This window comes from Pseudophryne corroboree, chromosome 6 (assembly GCF_028390025.1).
Source record: "Pseudophryne corroboree isolate aPseCor3 chromosome 6, aPseCor3.hap2, whole genome shotgun sequence".
NCBI classification, from domain to species: domain Eukaryota; kingdom Metazoa; phylum Chordata; class Amphibia; order Anura; family Myobatrachidae; genus Pseudophryne; species Pseudophryne corroboree.
This window is the reverse complement of record NC_086449.1, coordinates 164,918,468-164,941,206: the sequence shown is the minus strand read 5'-3', so window position 1 is coordinate 164,941,206 and position 22,739 is coordinate 164,918,468. Positions and strand designations below refer to the sequence as shown.

At 45.9% G+C, this 22,739-nt stretch overlaps 1 protein-coding gene and 1 long non-coding RNA gene across 2 annotated transcripts in view; one reads left to right on the top strand and one right to left on the bottom strand.

The window, feature by feature from the left end:
• LOC134936813 (pyroglutamylated RF-amide peptide receptor-like) overlaps positions 1-22,739 on the top strand; it is a 304,639-nt gene that overhangs the window by 119,073 nt on the left and 162,827 nt on the right. The window lies entirely within an intron of this gene.
• LOC134935096 (uncharacterized) lies at positions 4,759-22,416 on the bottom strand. The gene is made up of 2 exons (XR_010179899.1): positions 22,252-22,416; positions 4,759-4,884 (listed from the first exon to the last, which is right to left on the bottom strand). It is a non-coding gene; the product is annotated as an uncharacterized LOC134935096 (long non-coding RNA).

Sequence of the window (22,739 nt, the reverse complement as noted above, 5' to 3'; positions counted from 1 at the left end):
GGGGAGATGTCTGGCACTAGGGGGGATATCTGGCACTGGGGCATATATGGCACTGGGGGGGGGGGGATGTCTGGCACTGGGGGGGATATCTGGCACTGGGGGGGGGATGTCTGGCACTGGGGCATATATGGCACTGGGGGGGGGGATGTCTGGCACTGGGGGGGATATCTGGCACTGGGGGGGGGATGTCTGGCACTGGGGCATATATGGCACTGGGGGGGAGATGTCTGGCACTAGGGGGGATATCTGGCACTGGGGCATATATGGCACTGGGGGGGGGGGGATATCTGGCACCGGGGGGGAGGGGATGTCTGGCACTGGGGGGGATATCTGGCACTGGGGGGGGGGGTGTCTGGCACTGGGGCATATATGGCACTGGGGGGGATGTCTGGCACTGGGGCATATATGGCACTGGGGGGGGGATGTCTGGCACTGGGGGGGGGATGTCTGGCACTGGGGCATATATGGCACTGGGGGGGGATGTCTGGCACTAGGGGGGATATCTGGCACTGGGGGAATATCTGGCACTGGGGGCATATGTGGCACTGGGGGGGAATATATGGCACTGGCGGCATATCTGGCACGGGGGGAATATCTGGCACTGGGGGCATATGTGGCACTGGGGGGGAATATCTGGCACTGGGGGCATATGTGGCACTGGGGGGGGTATATGTGTACCTGGCACATGGGGGGGGCTATATTTTGCACCGGGGGCATGTGAGTACCTGGCACCGTGGGGGAATATCTGGCACTGGGGTCATATGTGGCACTGGGAGCACAGCCCTAGCAACAAGGACTACCTCCTAGCAACGAGCATGACACCCAGTGCATGAAACACCTGACAACGAGCATGACACCCAGTGCATGAAACACCTGGCAACGAGCATGACACCCAGTGCATGAAACCCCTGACAACGAGAAGGTAATTGAAAAGTAATTAGAAGCCTTACTGTAGGACTTAATGTGTAATGGGCATTACGGTGTGTGGCATAATGTATCACGGACATTGCGGTGTGTGTCATAATGTGTCACAGGCATTACGGTGTATGGTATACTATATCGCGGGCATTGTGATATGTGGTATAATGTCTCAGGGTCATTGCAGTGTGTGGCATAATGTATCACGGACATTGCGGTGTGTGTCATAATGTGTCAGGCATTACGGTGTGTGGTATACTATATCACGGGCATTGTGGTATGTGGTATAATGTCTCAGGGTCATTGCAGTGTGGCATAATACATAACGGGCATTGCGGTGTGTGGCATAGGGTATAACGGGCAGGGCATTGCGGTATGTGTCACAGGCATTACGGTGTATGGTATACTATATCACGGGCATTGTGGTATAATGTCTCAAGGTCATTGCGGTGTGTGTCATAATGTGTCACAGGCATTGTATGTGCTATAATGTATCAGGGGCATTGCAGTGTATAGCATAATGTATAACGGGCATTGCGATTCCTGTCATAATGTGTCGGGGGCATTACGGTGTGTGGCATAATGTGTCACAGGCATTACGGTGTGTGGCATAATGTGTCACAGGCATTACGGTGTGTGGCATAATGTGTCGGGGGCATTATGGTGTGTGGCATAATGTGTCATGTGCATTATTGTGTGTGGAATAATGTCTAAGGGCCATTGCAGTATGTGGCACAATGTATACTGGGCATTACTATAAGGAGGAAAAATGACAAATAATGTAAGGGGCATGAATCAGGATTATTTTTCTTTCCTGTGGTGGCTAACGTCTGGGCGTGCAGGTTGCAAAACTGGGGTATAAGGTAGTCTTTTCCTGCAATACCACGCCCCTTTATGAGAAACCACGCCCATTCCAACAAAACCACGCCCCTTTTTTGAAGCGTGCGCCGAAGGCGCGCGCATATTTATCCCTTTCTTGCTCCCAATTATGCGGCAGGGGGGGGGGGGGGGGGGCGCCAAAGAATTTTTTGGTTTGGGGGAGAAAAATTTCTAGTTACGCCACTGTGCACAGGGAAACAGACAATAATTAAGATTGACTTATTACTCCACAAGTTTTTCTGTACCCTTCATAATCTAATGATCCATGCACTTAAGATTTAAGCACACCATCTGACCACTAGAATATCTAAATAAAGAAAATAACACAGACAATAAGGACGTTGTTTATTATATCAAGAAAATAGTAACAGAAGTTACAATACTACAAGGATACTAATGTATTAGAAATAAATAACATTTATTGTAATGTGATATTGATAATTATAACAGGAAAATTATATAAATTGTATCGGTATGTAACACCTAAACTCCATTTTATGAGAGCTACAATCTCCTGGGGTGATAGAACAGAATTTAACTGAGATATTAGTAGGATAATACAAATACAATTTCAGACATTTCAGCAGGGGCTATAATGCCTTTATTGGAAGAATTATCTTCAGACTAAAACTTAATCTCCGATTAAAAGATTTCATACAATTTTAATACACTTTCTTTACCTTTCTATTCACACTATCAATTTTAATATTTCATACTGGCTGAATAAAAATTGTTGCATTTAAAATAATGCTAATAAAAGTTATATTTTAAATATTAATTGTGAGGTTCTCAGTGCACCCAGATAACAGCTTCTGTTTCTGTGTGTTTGTGTTATAATGTTGAAAAGCGGATCTGTCCCAAAAGATGATGCCTTGTGAAGTGGGTTGAAAAAGTCCAGTTATGGCCAGAGCACAGAAAAAATGATGTCCAATCATGTAGAGGTGACAAGAGGTGTCTACTGACACGTTTCGCTGCTTGTCACTGCAGCTTTTTCAAAGGTGATATGCTATGTGCTTCCCAGTATATTTATACCCTCAATGGGTTTCAATTAGACAGCGTCTGTATCACCAGTTCCTCTAATTAACGTTCTAAATAAATAAAATGTACAAATAAACACACACAGAAACTCTTATGCAGACTCAGAGGCAGACTCACTGAATAAAATTGTGTTTCATTTAACAGATAGACCTCGACAACTGAGGGAAAAATGAGAAGGTTTTAAATTACCGACATTACTTCCAGGTGCTGGAATACAGGTGCGGTCTTGTGACTTCGGTCCGTGAACCACACCATATGCTCCCACCATTAGTGTTCAGCCCCTTCCGGGAAATGCAGTGGAGACGCAATCTACCAGTCTGTGGACTACCAGTCCGTGGATCGCATTTCATATTTATTTGTACCCCCGAGTAATAAAAATTGATTTTGATCATAAAAGACTGTTATATAAGCAGACCTAATTGGCCACATAAGGGCTTTTTAAATTCTGCAAACATGTTTACCAAGTGATAGGATGCAGACGCAGTCACGTGACTTCCGGTCCGTGAACCACACCATGCGTGCTTGTACTGAAAATGGGTCCTTTCAAGACGGTGGGGGGGCAGGTGCCGTCACGCGACTTCTGGTACATGAACCGCATTGTAAGCTCCACCATAACAATATATAATTAGAAGATGAAATACAGAAACAATATACTTATTAGATTTTTGGTCACAATTAACTCAAGTGATATTAATAATATGGAGTATATTATATAACATACTTGAGATTTAAAGTTTAGAATTAATTAGAGTATGCGGTCACATGGTTTTCGCACAAGGACTCTCTATTTTATGGCGAACCATACATGAAATTCATAAATATATCCAGTATAACCTGTAGAGGGAGCTGATCTTTTAGATCTCTATTAAACCCTATACAGATGTGTGAATCAATCATCCAAAATTTCCTAATCTATAAAATTTTTGCCCATTATTATTTTATGATAATAAGCAAGGCATCATGGGTGAATTTCTGTTGCCACAGACTCTATTTCACCAATGATATTACAGACCTTTTGCTTTAAGAGATTGTCTTGTTCTTGGAATTTGGATCACCACATGATGCATAATAATGAATAATAATGAGCAACTGAACTGCAGGAAAACAAAAAATCCACTGCGCACAAGCTTTGGCAAGCTTTTTGGACTGAAAGCTCAATGTAAACACATTTACTATGTAATGGCTGTATTTGCTGTAATACTTTTTCTTGAATTATGAAGTAAACTTTATTTTTTAATACTTCAAACAATTTATTGTGTAAACAATTAGTTGTTAATTGAAAGAATAACATTATTAGGACTAACCTCCTTTCTCACATCTGCTATGCACCTACCAACGTGAAGGCATCTTCTAATAGGTTAACCATTGATAGTCACTTTCAGTGGTTTAATTGGTGGTTAAACTTGCTGGTATGAGACCATTGACTGAGAACCATCAAGGGGCTCTTTGAGATCCAGGGCCGACAACCATTGTAACTCAGCCATCGATGGCAAAACCTTTGGCCATTGACGTTTAAGCATCAATTGTTGCTAGGCATTGATGGCCAATGGCCATCCCTACCTCAGGGGGATTGCTGGGGTCTCCAGGGAGTCAGGGAAATTGCCCACTATTTCAGAGAGTATCCCAGACATTTATGGAGTTGCCAAGTATGGCAACCATGGTAGAACTTTCTGTTTCCAGAACAAAATGTGTTTGTACTGTTAAGACTACAAAAAAAGCATTTTTTTTTTAATAAATAAGATAACCTGGTTATTTAATCATGGAAAACTGATATCACCGCAGCTGTGAATTTGTCAGCAAATTGTGAAAATACTTGAATGTTGCAGCCATCAGGATTTTGTATTCAGACACCCACTGAAGTGTTTCTTCGCAGACAGGATCTCCACTGTTACCTACTTAATCAATAGGCATACACTGGAAAGCTCTTGTGATAAATACCTATTTATAATGAAACTAAATAGACCATAAAACAAACTAACATGCTGATCAAGACAGGTATATATGGACAGCCATTACTGCATGCTTCTTCTCTCTCCTTCTGGAAGATTCCTATAACAAACAAGTACACAAACTGTTAGCACATTAACACATAAACAGCTACACTCGCTGTCCCTCCAGTATAATGAATCAACAATGATAATAGTCTCTGTTGTAATATCTCAACATTTCCAAACTACCACTTGTAGACAAAGAGTCACCATCGGATGCACATTTGTCAAACATAGACCTCATGGGCAACCCTGTCATCGCACAGCATGACCGCCGGTAGTAAGATGCCAGAGCCATTGTAACTGCATACGGAATCGCAGTCACAAGGTATGACATGTCTTGGGAATGGTAGCAACATACCTGCAATTGAGTCACCACTCCCCCACCCACAAACAGTCCCTTATGGAAATAAATCCTCACTGTGACCTCTGTTATGTGACCATTGGGCATATGTACAGTGCAACTTATGTCTACTCAAAGCATTTGATCAAATAAATTCATCATTTTGGAAAGGTGATTAAATTAGCACTGAGGTTTGTCATCACGGCCCCGCCCTCCGTGACAATGCCAGGAATCACAGTAAAATGTTGTGGTGCACATGGCCATGATGACATAATGTGCTGTGTCATGCCTTCACTCCTCCCACCTGGATGTCTTTCTTCCCCGACCTCCCAGAGATCACCCTCCAAAGTCAGTATGTAAGTATGTTATACACAATGTTCAAAACAGCAGATAGCCAAAACTTTGCTCATTTTGCTTCATTGCTTGTACTTCTGTGAAACATAGGGCGTGATTCAGAGTTGATCGTAGCTGTGCAAAATTTAGCACAGCTACGATCAGGCACACCTACATGCGGGGGGACGCCCAGCACAGGACTAGCCCGCCCCGCATTTCAGTCCCTGCGCCATCGCACAAGTACAAAAGCATTGCACAGCGGCGATGCTTTTGTACTTCAAGAGCAGCTCCTAGCCAGCGCAGCCTGGTCGCAGCAGCTGCGTGTGACGCCAAGCAGCCGCCGCAGCCTGACCCCCCCCAACGGTCCAGGCACACCTGCGTTGCCCAGACTGCGCCCCCTAAACGGCGGCTAAATGCCGCCGGCCCGCCCCCTCCCGCCTCTGCCTGTCAATCAGGCAGAGGCGATCGCTGGGCTACGACAGCCGTCGGCTTTCTGGCATGCGCTGGCACACTGCGGCGCATGCGCACTTCAGACCTGATCGCTGCTGTGCGAACACACACAGCAGCAATCAGGTCTGAATTAGCCCCATAAACAACACATGTGGCTACTATGGAACCTGGTAGCTTATTGAATTGAACCTTGGGACCTAATTACATTAATTCCTTCTAATATGAAGCAGTGATGCTCCAAATTTGCAACCCAAGAGAAATATTTCATGCTTTTTAAGAATGACTTAAATGATAAAGGCTCAAGAGAAATAGTTTATTGTAAAACAGGTGATTATTGTAACTAACAAAGGCTATAGGAGCTCCTCCCTACTTCTGGTGCAATGAGGTGCAATCTTTTCATTGTTGTACTACAAAGCATTTGGCCAGTGGCTAAATGTCTCCATACAAAGCCGACAAGGAGGCCGTGGATAGATGTGGAGGTGTGACATTGCTTGGTCCTGTGTCTACTATTGGCAGAACCTATTATGCTAATAGGTGTCAGTGGTGTGTGATCGAGGTCATTCCACATGGTAGATAACTTATCTAGATTAAGTGGTTTATTAACTAGTAGAAAACAGGTGCAGGGTAACACAGGTGCCAGTGTACTGGGTCAGTGTCAGTACTGAGATAATCCCATTTCCAGCTGCTCCACCTCCTCCCCCACACCTGCACCCAGCTCCAGCCCCCACAGTGTGTGACTAGTTACTGTGGCACCAACCACGCACCTTTCTCACCTCCCACTTCATATGTTCCTCCTCTCTTCCCCCTTGCTTGCAAAAACCCTGTATAGCAGCAATAAGAAATCCTATTTATCGTGTCTAAAACTCAATAAATAATAAATGGGTTAATACACTATTTATCATACATATTTAACATACATTTGGGCATGTGTGTGTGTGTGTGTGTGTGTGTGTGTGTGTGTGTGTGTGTGTGTGTGTGTGTGTGTGTGTATGTACAGTATGTACTGTATATATAGATAGCTATCATCAGATACAGTACTGTAGGTAGTGTGGCGTGGATGTCCAGCTGCCCTTGAGGAGTAATATTCAGTGATTTATGAGTTTAGCCCTTATACTTTAGCCACACTAACCTAAAAACGTTGTGGCAGCCCTGCATACAACAGATATGACACCAGGTACGCAGTGTGTCTTGCTGATCCAGCCAGGATTATATGGGGTTAATGCAGGTGGTGATGTAGCATATAATCGCACACTCACTATGTAACAGTCTCCTCGTACGAGATGCTCAGGGGTGCGTCCTCTGCAATGGAGGATGGAGGAGAAAAGACATGCACAGGGCCGGCCTGAGAATATTTTTTTTAGTAAGCAAATAAAAATGTTGGCGCCCTTTGGGTTGGCGCGTTCCACAAAAAGGGGTGTGTTCTCACAAGAAAAGGGTGGCCCAGACAAGTTTACCCCAATCTGCAGTGCCAGATATACATATGCCCCCAGCAGTGACAGATATACATATGCCCCCAGTGCCAGAAACACATATGCCCCCAGTGCAAGATACACATATGCCCCTCCCAGTGCCAGATATGCATATGCCCCCAGCGCCAGATACACATATGCCCCCAGCGCCAGATACACATATGCCCCCAGCGCCAGATACACGTATGCCCCCAGCATCATGTACACAGGGTCGGATTAACAATGGGGCGGATGGAGCTGCAGCGCCAGGCCCCCCATCAAAATAGGCCCACAGTATAAGCTGTGCTGCTGCTGCAGACAGGAAAAAATGTTTTCCTGCTACAGCAGCCTGGAAGTGTCCGTCCGAAGTCTCCCCACCTCCTGGAAGACGTCTCTGACCACCCTCCTGTGGCGCCGGCTGACTAAACACCCGCTGACAGCATAAACTTGATAAACATTGCGGCGCAGTGGAAGGCTTTAATAGCCCGCCCTGCGCTGCATACGATTAGAGGATGCGCCGTGTGACATTAGAACGAGTGACCGCGGTGCGCCCTGAAGGAAGCACTGGCAAGCTCGGCAGCAGTCAGGAAGCAGGTCTGTGAAGGCCGGAACTTTGCAGGCTGAATTATTCTCCTGAGATGAGGTGTCAATCCTGCATACTACTGTACTGCATACACAATAACTATGATTGATGGACTAACTAATATATGTGTGTGTGTGTGTGTGTGTGTGTGTGTGTGTGTGTGTGTGTATATGTGTGTGTGTGTGTATATATATGTACTTGTATATGTGTGTGTATGTATATGTGTGTGATATATATATATGTGTATGTATGTATGTATGTATGTATGTGTGTGTGTGTGTGTGTGTGTGTATATATATAATTATACGTTGTGTCCGGTTCGCCCTCTATTAATGCAATTCAACTGAGTCCTTGCATAGCAGCCATGTAAACTACAGCACATACAGTAACTCACAGTACAGCAGCACTCCTGCCAATAATTTCACCTCCACACTATATAATGTATGCCAGTGTGGAAGTGAAATTATGGCCCAGAGTGCTGCTGTACTGTGAGTTAGATACATATGAATATATATAGGTCCTGATGAAGGGGAGTACATCCCCGAAACATTTAAAGAAATAAACACCACGTTGTTTTCCACAGTTCAAAGCCTTTGAGTGCCGCCTGTTCCCTATTGCTATACAAGGGGGCTGATGCCATAGCCTGGAGGAGGGCACCAAAGCAAGTAATACGGTATGCCACTTAAGTGCCGGAGTATTCTGAGTATATATATATATATATATATATATATATATATATATATATATATATGAGAAAGGAGGGGATGAGGGATAAGTAGCGACCACGGTGTCAATAAATAAGGTAAAAATTGCAAGTAAAAATTAAAACAACTATTTATTACCATAAAATCAAAACATAACGGAGACACATAAAAAATGGGACAATAATATATACACAGCTGAACTAAAAGCACCAAATGAATGTAAGAACAAATAAAAGTTTTCCTTATCTTAGAGTGAGGTAGGTAAAGGTCACCCAACGCGTTTCGTCTGATGAGACTTCTTCAAAGGGTATATATACACATATTAGAACACAATTCCCAAGTGCGCTATGTTTAAACATAATTACGAGAAATCTTCCAAGGAGACCCAGGTGGATATCCCCTATATATTGGAGAGTATTGCTTCCTGGGGACCTGAAAGTAGACAACCCCTCACCAAGAAATCACCCAAACAAGTGGCCTAAGGTCAATTAGTAAAAGATATTGTTTTAATATCACAAATTTAAACATATAAGATTAAGAAGAGTTTATACACTCAATATCTGCACAATTTGTATAAAAACAATATCAGATCTAAGTACTACGAGTGCCGCTATATATTTTTGGCTAAAGTATTAAAAATATATAGAGCATACACTGTAGGTATGTATTAAATCATAAATTACATGCTCTATATATTTTTTATATTATAGCCAATAAAATATAACGGCATTCGTAGGACTCATTATCTATCTATCTATCTATCTATCTATCTATCTATCTATCTATCTATCTATCTATCTATCTATCTATCTATCTATGTTTATTCTGGCTGGCACTCCTTTGAAAAAGGATCAGCATGCCCTCCTATTGTATCTCCAAAGTAGTGTGGACGTACACATATAACAGGCATTTGGTGGCACCCTGGATGATTAAACAAATGTGTTCATGCTGACCTGGAGTCAGGATACACTCGACTTCGGGTCTGCGTGAACACATTTGTTAAATTGGATGTTATCTATCTATCTATCTTTCTATCTATCTGGCTGGTGAGGCACTGCAGTCATAATGTCTGCCTACCACCACTGAGCCAATGCCCGCTACTGCCCCTGAGCCGATACCCGCTGCCACCACCAATGGCTTACAAACTCGCCCACCATCAACTGACCCAGTCCTCCGCCACTACTTCGCATTTTAGTCCGATGCCGCCACTGCCGCCAATGCCCGCTGCCTGCCTGCACACCATACTTGTGATGAGCAGGCTCCTAATACATTGTACATTTTTATAGAAATAAAAAATGAAAATTAGTGTTGTCCAGGGCTTCCATTAACTTAATTGCACAGTGGGTGTGGCGCTATTAAGTTAATGGAAGTCCTGGAGAATAAAATAGCCAACAGTGGGTGACAGGGAGATGGTGACGCCAGAGAGAGGGTTACAGCAGTGGGTGACAGGGAGTGGGTGACGCCAGGGAGATAGTGACAGGAAGAGCGTGACACCAGGGAGAGGCTGTCAGGAAGAGTGTAACGCCAGGGAGAGGGTGACAGCAGTTGGTGATGCCAGGGAGAAGGTTACGGGGAGGGTGATGCCAGGGAGAAGGTTACTGGGAGGATGAAGCCAAGGAGAGGGTGACGGGGAGGGTGATGCCAGGGAGAGGGTGACAGCAGTGTGTGATGCCAGGGAGAGGGTGACAGGGAGAGTGACGCCAGGGAGAAGGTGACGGAGAGGGTGATGCCAGGGAGAGGGTGACAGCAGTGGGTGATGCCAGGGAAAAGGTGACGGGGAGGATGACGCCAGGGAGAGGGTGACAGCAGTGGGTGATGCCAGGGACAGACTGACGGGGAGGGTGACGACAGGGAGAAGGTGACAAGGAGGGTGATGCCAGGGACAGGGTGACAGCAGTGGGTGACACTATGGAGAAGGTGGCGAGGAGGGTGACGCAAGGGATAGGATGACAGCAGTGGGTGACGCCAGGGAGAAGATGACAGGGAGGGTGACGCCAGGGAGAGGGTGACAGCAGTGGGTGACGCCAAGGAGATGGTGATGGGGAGGGTGATGCCAGGGAGAGGGTGACAGCAGTGGGTGATGCCAGGGAGAGGGTGACAGGGAGGGTGATGCCAGGGAGAGGGTAACAGCAGTAGCAGCGGGTGAGAGTGCAAAAGAGAGAAGGAAAGAGTGATGGGAACAGACAGTAAATGACAATTATATTGGTATTTACTTACCTGGACCTGGGCCTAGAACTGCAGGGATCGCCGGTGACAAGAGCAGCCTGAACAGTAATCCAGGGTTGGAGAAAGAGTGAGAGAAGAGGGGAGGAGCAGGGGATCGTGGCCCCTCTACCCCTCTGGCAAGACTGGACTCTCTGATTGCAGCTCAGCAGTTACTGGTGGCGCGGAATCGCAGGGGGGTGAAGGAGATGTGAGTGCAAAGTACAGACCTGGGAGCTCTCTGGCTGCGCCGCGCTCAGGGAACTTTCTCACCCAACGTTTCCTTGGCCGGCACCGCTCCCCTCTACCAAGGTGAGTGAGCGGGGACGGCCGCAAATAGCTAATATTAAGTAATTTTTAAAAATCCTAGATGACACACCCGTGAATCCACCACTGCCCAATCACTTCCTCCACAGTGACAGGGGCGTGCTTTCATATGGGTTGAAAGCACGCCCCTGTCAAAGAGGCATTTTCACTAGTGCCGCTTACAGGGCTTTTTATTAAATGGGATTTAACTTCCCGACGCTTTGCCCTGCCCCCCACTTCCAGCCCTTTTACATTGTCAGCGGGAGGCACCGAGAGCGGTGCCTCCGAAACACCCTCAACACAGATTTTTACAAAGATAAAAATGCTTAAAATAATACAAAGGTTAAAGCATATACTTATGACACAAAATTAGAGATGAGCGGGTTCGGTTTCTCTGAATCCGAACCCGCACGAACTTCATGTTTTTTTCACGGGTCCGAGCAGACTCGGATCCTCCCGCCTTGCTCGGTTAACCCGAGCGCGCCCGAACGTCATCATGACGCTGTCGGATTCTCGCGAGACTCGGATTCTATATAAGGAGCCGCGCGTCGCCGCCATTTTCACACGTGCATTGAGATTGATAGGGAGAGGACGTGGCTGGCGTCCTCTCCATTTAGATTAGGGTTGAGAGAGAGAGAGAGAGATTGACCTGAGGCTGTGATACTGTAGAAGAGAGTGCAGAGTTTAGTGACTGACGACCACAGTGACCACCAGACAGTGCAGTTGTTTGTTTTATTTAATATATCCGTTCTCTGCCTGAAAAAAACGATACACACAGTGACTCAGTCACATACCATATCTGTGTGCACTGCTCAGCCCAGTGTGCTGCATCAATGTATATATATATCTGACTGTGCTCAGCTCACACAGCTTATAATTGTGGGGGAGACTGGGGAGCACTACTGCAGTGCCAGTTATAGGTTATAGCAGGAGCCAGGAGTACATAATATTATATTAAAATTAAACAGTGCACACTTTTGCTGCAGGAGTGCCACTGCCAGTGTGACTAGTGACCAGTGACCTGACCACCAGTATATATAATATTAGTAGTATACTATCTCTTTATCAACCAGTCTATATTAGCAGCAGACACAGTACAGTGCGGTAGTTCACGGCTGTGGCTACCTCTGTGTCGGCACTCGGCAGCCCGTCCATAATTGTATATACCACCTAACCGTGGTTTTTTTTTCTTTCTTTATAGTCATACTAGTTACGAGTATACTATCTCTTTATCAACCAGTCTATATTAGCAGCAGACACAGTACAGTGCGGTAGTTCACGGCTGTGGCTACCTCTGTGTCGGCACTCGGCAGCCCGTCCATAATTGTATATACCACCTAACCGTGGTTTTTTTTTCTTTCTTTATACATACATACTAGTTACGAGTATACTATCTCTTTATCAACCAGTCTATATTAGCAGCAGACACAGTACAGTGCGGTAGTTCACGGCTGTGGCTACCTCTGTGTCGGCACTCGGCAGCCCGTCCATAATTGTATATACCACCTAACCGTGGTTTTTTTTTCTTTCTTTATACATACATACTAGTTACAAGTATACTATCTCTTTATCAACCAGTCTATATATTAGCAGCAGACACAGTACAGTGCGGTAGTTCACGGCTGTGGCTACCTCTGTGTCGGCACTCGGCAGCCCGTCCATAATTGTATATACCACCTAACCGTGGTTTTTTTTTCTTTCTTTATACATACATACTAGTTACGAGTATACTATCTCTTTATCAACCAGTCTATATATTAGCAGCAGACACAGTACAGTGCGGTAGTTCACGGCTGTGTCTACCTCTGTGTCGGCACTCGGCAGCCCGTCCATAATTGTATATACCACCTAACCGTGGTTTTTTTTTCTTTCTTTATACATACATACTAGTTACGAGTATACTATCTCTTTATCAACCAGTCTATATTAGCAGCAGACACAGTACAGTGCGGTAGTTCACGGCTGTGGCTACCTCTGTGTCGGCACTCGGCAGCCCGTCCATAATTGTATATACCACCTAACCGTGGTTTTTTTTTCTTTCTTTATACATACATACTAGTTACGAGTATACTATCTCTTTATCAACCAGTCTATATATTAGCAGCAGACACAGTACAGTGCGGTAGTTCACGGCTGTGGCTACCTCTGTGTCGGCACTCGGCAGCCCGTCCATAATTGTATATACCACCTAACCGTGGTTTTTTTTTCTTTCTTTATAGTCATACTAGTTACGAGTATACTATCTCTTTATCAACCAGTCTATATTAGCAGCAGACACAGTACAGTGCGGTAGTTCACGGCTGTGGCTACCTCTGTGTCGGCACTCGGCAGCCCGTCCATAATTGTATATACCACCTAACCGTGGTTTTTTTTTCTTTCTTTATACATACATATTAGTTACGAGTATACTATCTCTTTATCAACCAGTCTATATATTAGCAGCAGACACAGTACAGTGCGGTAGTTCACGGCTGTGGCTACCTCTGTGTCGGCACTCGGCAGCCCGTCCATAATTGTATATACCACCTAACCGTGTTTTTTTTTTCTTTCTTTATAGTCATACTAGTTACGAGTATACTATCTCTTTATCAACCAGTCTATATTAGCAGCAGACACAGTACAGTGCGGTAGTTCACGGCTGTGGCTACCTCTGTGTCGGCACTCGGCAGCCCGTCCATAATTGTATATACCACCTAACCGTGGTTTTTTTTTTCTTTCTTTATACATACATACTAGTTACGAGTATACTATCTCTTTATCAACCAGTCTATATTAGCAGCAGACACAGTACAGTGCGGTAGTTCACGGCTGTGGCTACCTCTGTGTCGGCACTCGGCAGCCCGTCCATAATTGTATATACCACCTAACCGTGGTTTTTTTTTCTTTCTTTATACATACATACTAGTTACGAGTATACTATCTCTTTATCAACCAGTCTATATATTAGCAGCAGACACAGTACAGTGCGGTAGTTCACGGCTGTGGCTACCTCTGTGTCGGCACTCGGCAGCCCGTCCATAATTGTATATACCACCTAACCGTGGTTTTTTTTTTTCTTTCTTTATACATACATACTAGTTACGAGTATACTATCTCTTTATCAACCAGTCTATATATTAGCAGCAGACACAGTACAGTGCGGTAGTTCACGGCTGTGGCTACCTCTGTGTCGGCACTCGGCAGCCCGTCCATAATTGTATACTAGTATCCAATCCATCCATCTCCATTGTTTACCTGAGGTGCCTTTTAGTTGTGCCTATTAAAATATGGAGAACAAAAATGTTGAGGTTCCAAAATTAGGGAAAGATCAAGATCCACTTCCACCTCGTGCTGAAGCTGCTGCCACTAGTCATGGCCGAGACGATGAAATGCCAGCAACGTCGTCTGCCAAGGCCGATGCCCAATGTCATAGTACAGAGCATGTCAAATCCAAAACACCAAATATCAGTAAAAAAAGGACTCCAAAACCTAAAATAAAATTGTCGGAGGAGAAGCGTAAACTTGCCAATATGCCATTTACCACACGGAGTGGCAAGGAACGGCTGAGGCCCTGGCCTATGTTCATGGCTAGTGGTTCAGCTTCACATGAGGATGGAAGCACTCAGCCTCTCGCTAGAAAAATGAAAAGACTAAAGCTGGCAAAAGCAGTAGCACCGCAAAGAACTGTGCGTTCTTCGAAATCCCAAATCCACAAGGAGAGTCCGACTCCAATTGTGTCGGTTGCGATGCCTGACCTTCCCAACACTGGACGTGAAGAGCATGCGCCTTCCACCATTTGCACGCCCCCTGCAAGTGATGGAAGGAGCACCCGCAGTCCAGTTCCTGATAGTCAGATTGAAGATGTCAGTGTTGAAGTACACCAGGATGAGGAGGATATGGGTGTTGCTGGCGCTGGGGAGGAAATTGACCAGGAGGATTCTGATGGTGAGGTGGTTTGTTTAAGTCAGGCACCCGGGGAGACACCTGTTGTCCGTGGTAGGAATATGGCCGTTGACATGCCTGGTGAAAATACCAAAAAAATCAGCTCTTCGGTGTGGAAGTATTTCACCAGAAATGCGGACAACAGGTGTCAAGCCGTGTGTTCCCTTTGTCAAGCTGTAATAAGTAGGGGTAAGGACGTTAACCACCTCGGAACATCCTCCCTTATACGTCACCTGCAGCGCATTCATAATAAGTCAGTGACAAGTTCAAAAACTTTGGGTGACAGCGGAAGCAGTCCACTGACCAGTAAATCCCTTCCTCTTGTAACCAAGCTCACGCAAACCACCCCACCAACTCCCTCAGTGTCAATTTCCTCCTTCCCCAGGAATGCCAATAGTCCTGCAGGCAATGTCACTGGCAATTCTGACGAGTCCTCTCCTGCCTGGGATTCCTCCGATGCATCCTTGCGTGTAACGCCTACTGCTGCTGGCGCTGCTGTTGTTGCTGCTGGGAGTCGATGGTCATCCCAGAAGGGAAGTCGTAAGCACACTTTTACTACTTCCACCAAGCAATTGACTGTCCAACAGTCCTTTGCGAGGAAGATGAAATATCACAGCAGTCATCCTGTTGCAAAGCGGATAACTGAGGCCTTGACAACTATGTTGGTGTTAGACGTGCGTCCGGTATCCGCCGTTAGTTCACAGGGAACTAGACAATTTCTTGAGGTAGTGTGCCCCCGTTACCAAATACCATCTAGGTTCCACTTCTCTAGGCAGGCGATACCGAGAATGTACACGGACGTCAGAAAAAGACTCACCAGTGTCCTAAAAAATGCAGTTGTACCCAATGTCCACTTAACCACGGACATGTGGACAAGTGGAGCAGGGCAGGGTCAGGACTATATGACTGTGACAGCCCACTGGGTAGATGTATGGACTCCCGCCGCAAGAACAGCAGCGGCGGCACCAGTAGCAGCATCTCGCAAACGCCAACTCTTTCCTAGGCAGGCTACGCTTTGTATCACCGGTTTCCAGAATACGCACACAGCTGAAAACCTCTTACGGCAACTGAGGAAGATCATCGCGGAATGGCTTACCCCAATTGGACTCTCCTGTGGATTTGTGGCATCGGACAACGCCAGCAATATTGTGTGTGCATTAAATCTGGGCCAATTCCAGCACGTCCCATGTTTTGCACATACCTTGAATTTGGTGGTGCAGAATTTTTTAAAAAACGACAGGGGCGTGCAAGAGATGCTGTCGGTGGCCAGAAGAATTGCGGGACACTTTCGGCGTACAGGCACCACGTACAGAAAACTGGAGCACCACCAAAAAACTACTGAACCTGCCCTGCCATCATCTGAAGCAAGAAGTGGTAACGAGGTGGAATTCAACCCTGTATATGCTTCAGAGGTTGGAGGAGCAGCAAAAGGCCATTCAAGCCTATACAATTGAGCACGATATAGGAGGTGGGATACACCTGTCTCAAGCGCAGTGGAGAATGATTTCAACGTTGTGCAAGGTTCTGATGCCCTTTGAACTTGCCACACGTGAAGTCAGTTCAGACACTGCCAGCCTGAGTCAGGTCATTCCCCTCATCAGGCTTTTGCAGAAGAAGCTGGAGACATTGAAGGAGGAGCTAACACGGAGCGATTCCGCTAGGCATGTGGGACTTGTGGATGGAGCCCTTAATTCGCTTAGCAAGGATTCACGGGTGGTCAATCTGTTGAAATCAGAGCACTACATTTTGGCCACCGTGCTCGATCCTAGATTTAAAGCCTACCTTGGATCTCTCTTTCCGGCAGACACAAGTCTGCTGGGGTTCAAACACCTGCTGGTGAGTAAATTGTCAAGTCAAGCGGAACGCGACCTGTCAACAACATCTCCTCCTTCACATTCTCCCGCAACTGGGGGTGCGAGGAAAAGGCTCAGAATTCCGAGCCCACCCGCTGGCGGTGATGCAGGGCAGTCTGGAGCGACTGCTGATGCTGACATCTGGTCCGGACTGAAGGACCTGACAACGATTACGGACATGTCGTCTACTGTCACTGCATATGATTCTCTCCCCATTGAAAGAATGGTGGAGGATTATATGAGTGACCGCATCCAAGTAGGCACGTCACACAGTCCGTACTTATACTGGCAGGAAAAAGAGGCAATTTGGAGGCCCTTGCACAAACTGGCTTTATTCTACCTAAGTTGCCCTCCCACAAGTGTGTACTCCGAAAGAGTGTTTAGTGCCGCCGCTCACCTTGTCAGCAATCGGCGTACGAGGTTACATCCAGAAAATGTGGAGAAGATGATGTTCATTAAAATGAATTATAATCAATTCCTCCGTGGAGACATTGACCAGCAGCAATTGCCTCCACAAAGTACACAGGGAGCTGAGATGGTGGATTCCAGTGGGGACGAATTGATAATCTGTGAGGAGGGGGATGTACACGGTGATATATCGGAGGATGATGATGAGGTGGACATCTTGCCTCTGTAGAGCCAGTTTGTGCAAGGAGAGATTAATTGCTTCTTTTTTGGTGGGGGTCCAAACCAACCCGTCATATCAGTCACAGTCGTGTGGCAGACCCTGTCACTGAAATGATGGGTTGGTTAAAGTGTGCATGTCCTGTTTATACAACATAAGGGTGGGTGGGAGGGCCCAAGGACAATTCCATCTTGCACCTCTTTTTTCTTTTCTTTTTCTTTGCGTCATGTGCTGTTTGGGGAGGGTTTTTTGGAAGGGACATCCTGCGTGACACTGCAGTGCCACTCCTAGATGGGCCCGGTGTTTGTGTCGGCCACTAGGGTCGCTTATCTTACTCACACAGCTACCTCATTGCGCCTCTTTTTTTCTTTGCGTCATGTGCTGTTTGGGGAGGGTTTTTTGGAAGGGACATCCTGCGTGACACTGCAGTGACACTCCTAGATGGGCCCGGTGTTTGTGTCGGCCACTAGGGTCGCTTATCTTACTCACACAGCTACCTCATTGCGCCTCTTTTTTTCTTTGGGTCATGTGCTGTTTGGGGAGGGTTTTTTGGAAGGGACATCCTGCGTGACACTGCAGTGCCACTCCTAGATGGGCCCGGTGTTTGTGTCGGCCACTAGGGTCGCTAATCTTACTCACACAGCTACCTCATTGCGCCTCTTTTTTTCTTTGCGTCATGTGCTGTTTGGGGAGGGTTTTTTGGAAGGGCCATCCTGCGTGACACTGCAGTGCCACTCCTAGATGGGCCCGATGTTTGTGTCGGCCACTAGGGTCGCTTATCTTACTCACACAGCGACCTCGGTGCAAATTTTAGGACTAAAAATAATATTGTGAGGTGTGAGGTATTCAGAATAGACTGAAAATGAGTGGAAATTATGGTTTTTGAGGTTAATAATACTTTGGGATCAAAATGACCGCCAAATTCTATGATTTAAGCTGTTTTTTAGGTTTTTTGGAAAAAAACACCCGAATCCAAAACACACCCGAATCCGACAAAAAAAATTCGGTGAGGTTTTGCCAAAACGCGGTCGAACCCAAAACACGGCCGCGGAACCGAACCCAAAACCAAAACACAAAACCCGAAAAATTTCCGGCGCTCATCTCTACACAAAATCCGTGTCATAAAAATCTTCTTTGTATTATTTTAATCATTATGATGCCTCCACTGACTGCACGTTCCTGCTATCTATCTATCTATCTATCTATCTATCTATCTATCTATCTATCTATCTATCTATCTATCTATCTATCACACAAGCAGGCTGGCACTCCATTATAAGTCCAATCATAATAATTGCCTTGGTTCCCTCCCAGGTGTCACCAAGGAACCCATCAACAGAATAATAACAAAGGCAGCACAGGGCCGTCTTTTCATATGGGCTCAATGGGCACTTGCCCAAGGGCCCCAGGAGTTTAAGGGCCCTAGGCTGATAGCTGAGGGTCCCCTCTTTCCAGGGGTACCAGGTTTTTGAAAATCGGCCCTGGGGAACCGGAGATATCTGACTTCGAAACAGTGGTCCCCATCCAAGACTGTTACTTGCTCTTCCCAGCCAGATATCTCTGGTTCTGTCTGACTTAGAGTTTTTCTGAGGGAATTCTCCAAAAAATGGGACTCTCCCCTTTCAGTGGATCCTGGCAGCTTGTCTCTACTATGCCTAGAACTGGAGATATAAGCCTTCAAGCAGCTGGTCCCTGCTCCAGCTCCACACACCTGGTTTGTAGTTTTATATTTTCGCCGGTGGATTGCTCTGGCTCTTGAAATCTGATCCCCAAGTCCCCAGTACCTCCTGAAAGGTGGGACTTTCTAGTTTTTTTTATCACATTCAAAGTTAAGAAATCTATTTCCAGGAACTGGAGATATCTGCAGTCAATCAAGCTGCCCTTCCACTGGAAAATTATGAATATTAAGCCCACTCCCCTATCCACCCCTCCCCTGCGTATTACATGCCCCCTACCATGCTGGAAGTCATGAACCGGGGCCCCTTCATTCATTGCAATGCCTCTTCTACAGTTTAGTGTTCTCCCTCCCTCCAGGTCCTACATGCTGATCAGAAGATAGAACACCCCCTACCGCCCGCGGGACATCGAAGCTACTGCTAATAGCACCTCCCACCCCTACCGCTGGAGGATGGGTAGGGGGCCCAGTGCATTGCTGTGCCAGGGGCCTACACTGCTGTTAAGACGGCCCTGAGGCAGCACTCACGGGTCTCTCATGTAAACAAGATAACAGACAAAAGTCTTGTTCCGTTAAACTTTTTTGCTTTATTTCAACCTTTATCAAGAACATGTTCTTAATAAAGGCTGAAATATATTGTACTGAAATGTTGAACGGAACAAGACTTTTGTGTGTCGTCTTGTTTACATGAGAGTGGAGTGCCGGCCTGCTTGTGTTATACAGATAGATAGATAGATAGATAGATAGTCCATGAGAACCTTAATCTGGCACATATGTCCCCAGCCCCAGATACACATATGCCCCCAGCGCCAGATACACCTATGCTCCTACCGCCAGATACACATATGCCCCCAGCACCAGCAGTGCTACTTAACTAGGGTCACAGCAGCCGCCACCACTGAGAGGGTCAGGAAGGCACCGGTTCCAATCAGGAACAGATGCGATGTCTGTCTCCTGCTACCCGGCACCCTCCTCCGTCTGGCGCCTTACTCAGCCGTGTACCCCGCGTATGCATGGGGACATGTACAGTAGCGCACTTCGGTCAGTGGTTACGTATGTGATGCGCCTCAAACTGTAGGATATAAATGGGGTCTATTTACTAAACCTTGGATGGAGATAGTGTGGATGGAGATAAAGTACCAGCCAGTCAGGTCCTAATTGTCATTTTTCAAACACAGCCAGTGACATGGTAGTTAGGAGCTGATGGGCTGGTACTTTATTTCCATCCACTTTATCTCCATCCAAGGCTTAGTAAATAGACCCCATAGTACCAGAGGAACCCACCTACTGCAGTCAGAGGCAGAGATGGTGCAAACAGAGACGGATTAAGGCCATGGGGAGCCCCGGGGCACATAAGACAGTGGGGCCCCTAATAAAGAGCAGGCAGATGATTGATATATATATATATATATATATATACATACACACACACACACACACGCACATATATACATACATATACATATATATACATAAAAAAAACAGTGCTTGCTGATCCCAAAGGTGCAGCTGTTGGCAATATTATTAGTGAGGGAGGCAGCACACAACCACAAGCTCCGCTGGGCGCTGGCTCCACAATCCACACTGCTGGGGATCCCTCCTTCCGTGCAGCCTGCGCCCCCAGCCAATGACTGAGCGGCAGGCTGCTTCATTCATAGATTGGACAGCTGAGCTGTCGCTCAGTTGACCCGTCTGTGTTTCTGCTACACTCAGCTGGCCGCCGCTGTAGTGGGGCCGGGAGCACAGCCTTGCAGATTGGAAGCGAGACCCGATCTGTGGTGTGCCAGGGGGCCCTTTTGGAAAGGGGGGGCCCGGGGTACTTACCACCATGGACCCCCCCCCCCCCCCCTTAATCTGGCTCTGGGTGCAAAGCACACTCCCCTCTCCACACCTTCTGCAGAAGGATCCCAGTGGAAGTCACTGCGTCATCAGGTGTGCTTACGCCTCTTTGGCTGCACCTGTACACAACATTAGATATATTTTACAAGTTTATTAAGCTTAAATAATGCATACATCGGCAAGACCCTAGTTGTAAATCTATGGAAATATCTTTCTACATACAAGTCTCTACACAGGGATACAACACCTTTATATTTCTTGCCCTGCATCTGTAGCTTTTGCTACAGATAAAAAAAAAAGCATATAGAACAGACCGCCTGCAGTATATCCTGTATTATAAATTCTGTGTGATGGATAGTATCAGCACAGCATGATGATATCAACACTTACTGATTTCATTTCTAAAACTAAGATCATGGATAGCTGACACTCTTATTAACAAGTACACAGTGGACTCAATAAGAACTTAATGAGCTAATGCATTATCACTGGCTAATTTCAAAAAGTAAAAAAAGATGCAACGTTATTCAGAAAAAAGTTTCCATAATTAAACATTGTATATCTTAATTATTTTCCATCGAATTTTAATCCTGCATCTTTAGTTATTTTGTGAATATTATTATTTTTATTATTATTTTTAATATTATGCTTTTTAGAAAGCATCAACATACTACACAGCACTTTATGGAGAATATGTAGTTATTCACATCAGTACCTGCCCTGGTGGAGCTTACAATCTACAGTCCGTTTTACACAGACACACATATACATTCGAGTTACTTTTCTGGAAAAACCAAGCAAACACAAGGAGTGTATCCAATCACTAGACAGGACCCCGGTCAGAATCAAATTCATGAACCTAGTTCTGTGAGGCAATGCATACCGCCCAACATGTCCCTCTCCAGGAGGGACACAATGCTCTGCTTCTGGACTTTTCTCTTAATTTAAGATTGCTGGCACCTGTGTTGAACAGGTTAATGGATAAGAAAGGTGTTTCAGCACAGGTGAAGGCAATCATAAATTAAGAGAAAAGTCCAGGAACAGAGCATTTTGTCCCTCCTGGAGAGGGTCATGTTGGGAGGTATGGGCAATGAACCCAATCATCTTCTTTGTATTAATGCAATCATGTTTATAGATAAAACATACCAGACTTTCAGGGCTCCTTCAATTGCAGGGAGAGATAGAGATGAGGCAGAGGCAGCTCAGCCTCATCTCTCACATTGTCGGACACTGCCTGTACAGATGGGCGGGGCTACACAGCGGCCAATCAGACCGCATAGAACAGAGAATGTTAGGCATGCCTCACAGTGGGGCCGTGTGTGAGCTCTGATGGACAGCTCGGATTGGTCATGTGACCAATCCAGGAAGTGAAGGAAGGCAGACACCGAAGCTGAGCTGCTTGGAAAGGGAGGAGGGAAGTGTGTGTGTGTGTGTCCCTCTCCAGGAGGGACACAATGCTCTGCTTCTGGACTTTTCTCTTAATTTAAGATTGCTGGCACCTGTGTTGAACAGGTTAATGGATAAGAAAGGTGTTTCAGCACAGGTGAAGGCAATCATAAATTAAGAGAAAAGTCCAGGAACAGAGCATTCTGTCCCTCCTGGAGAGGGTCATGTTGGGAGGTATGTGTGCGTGG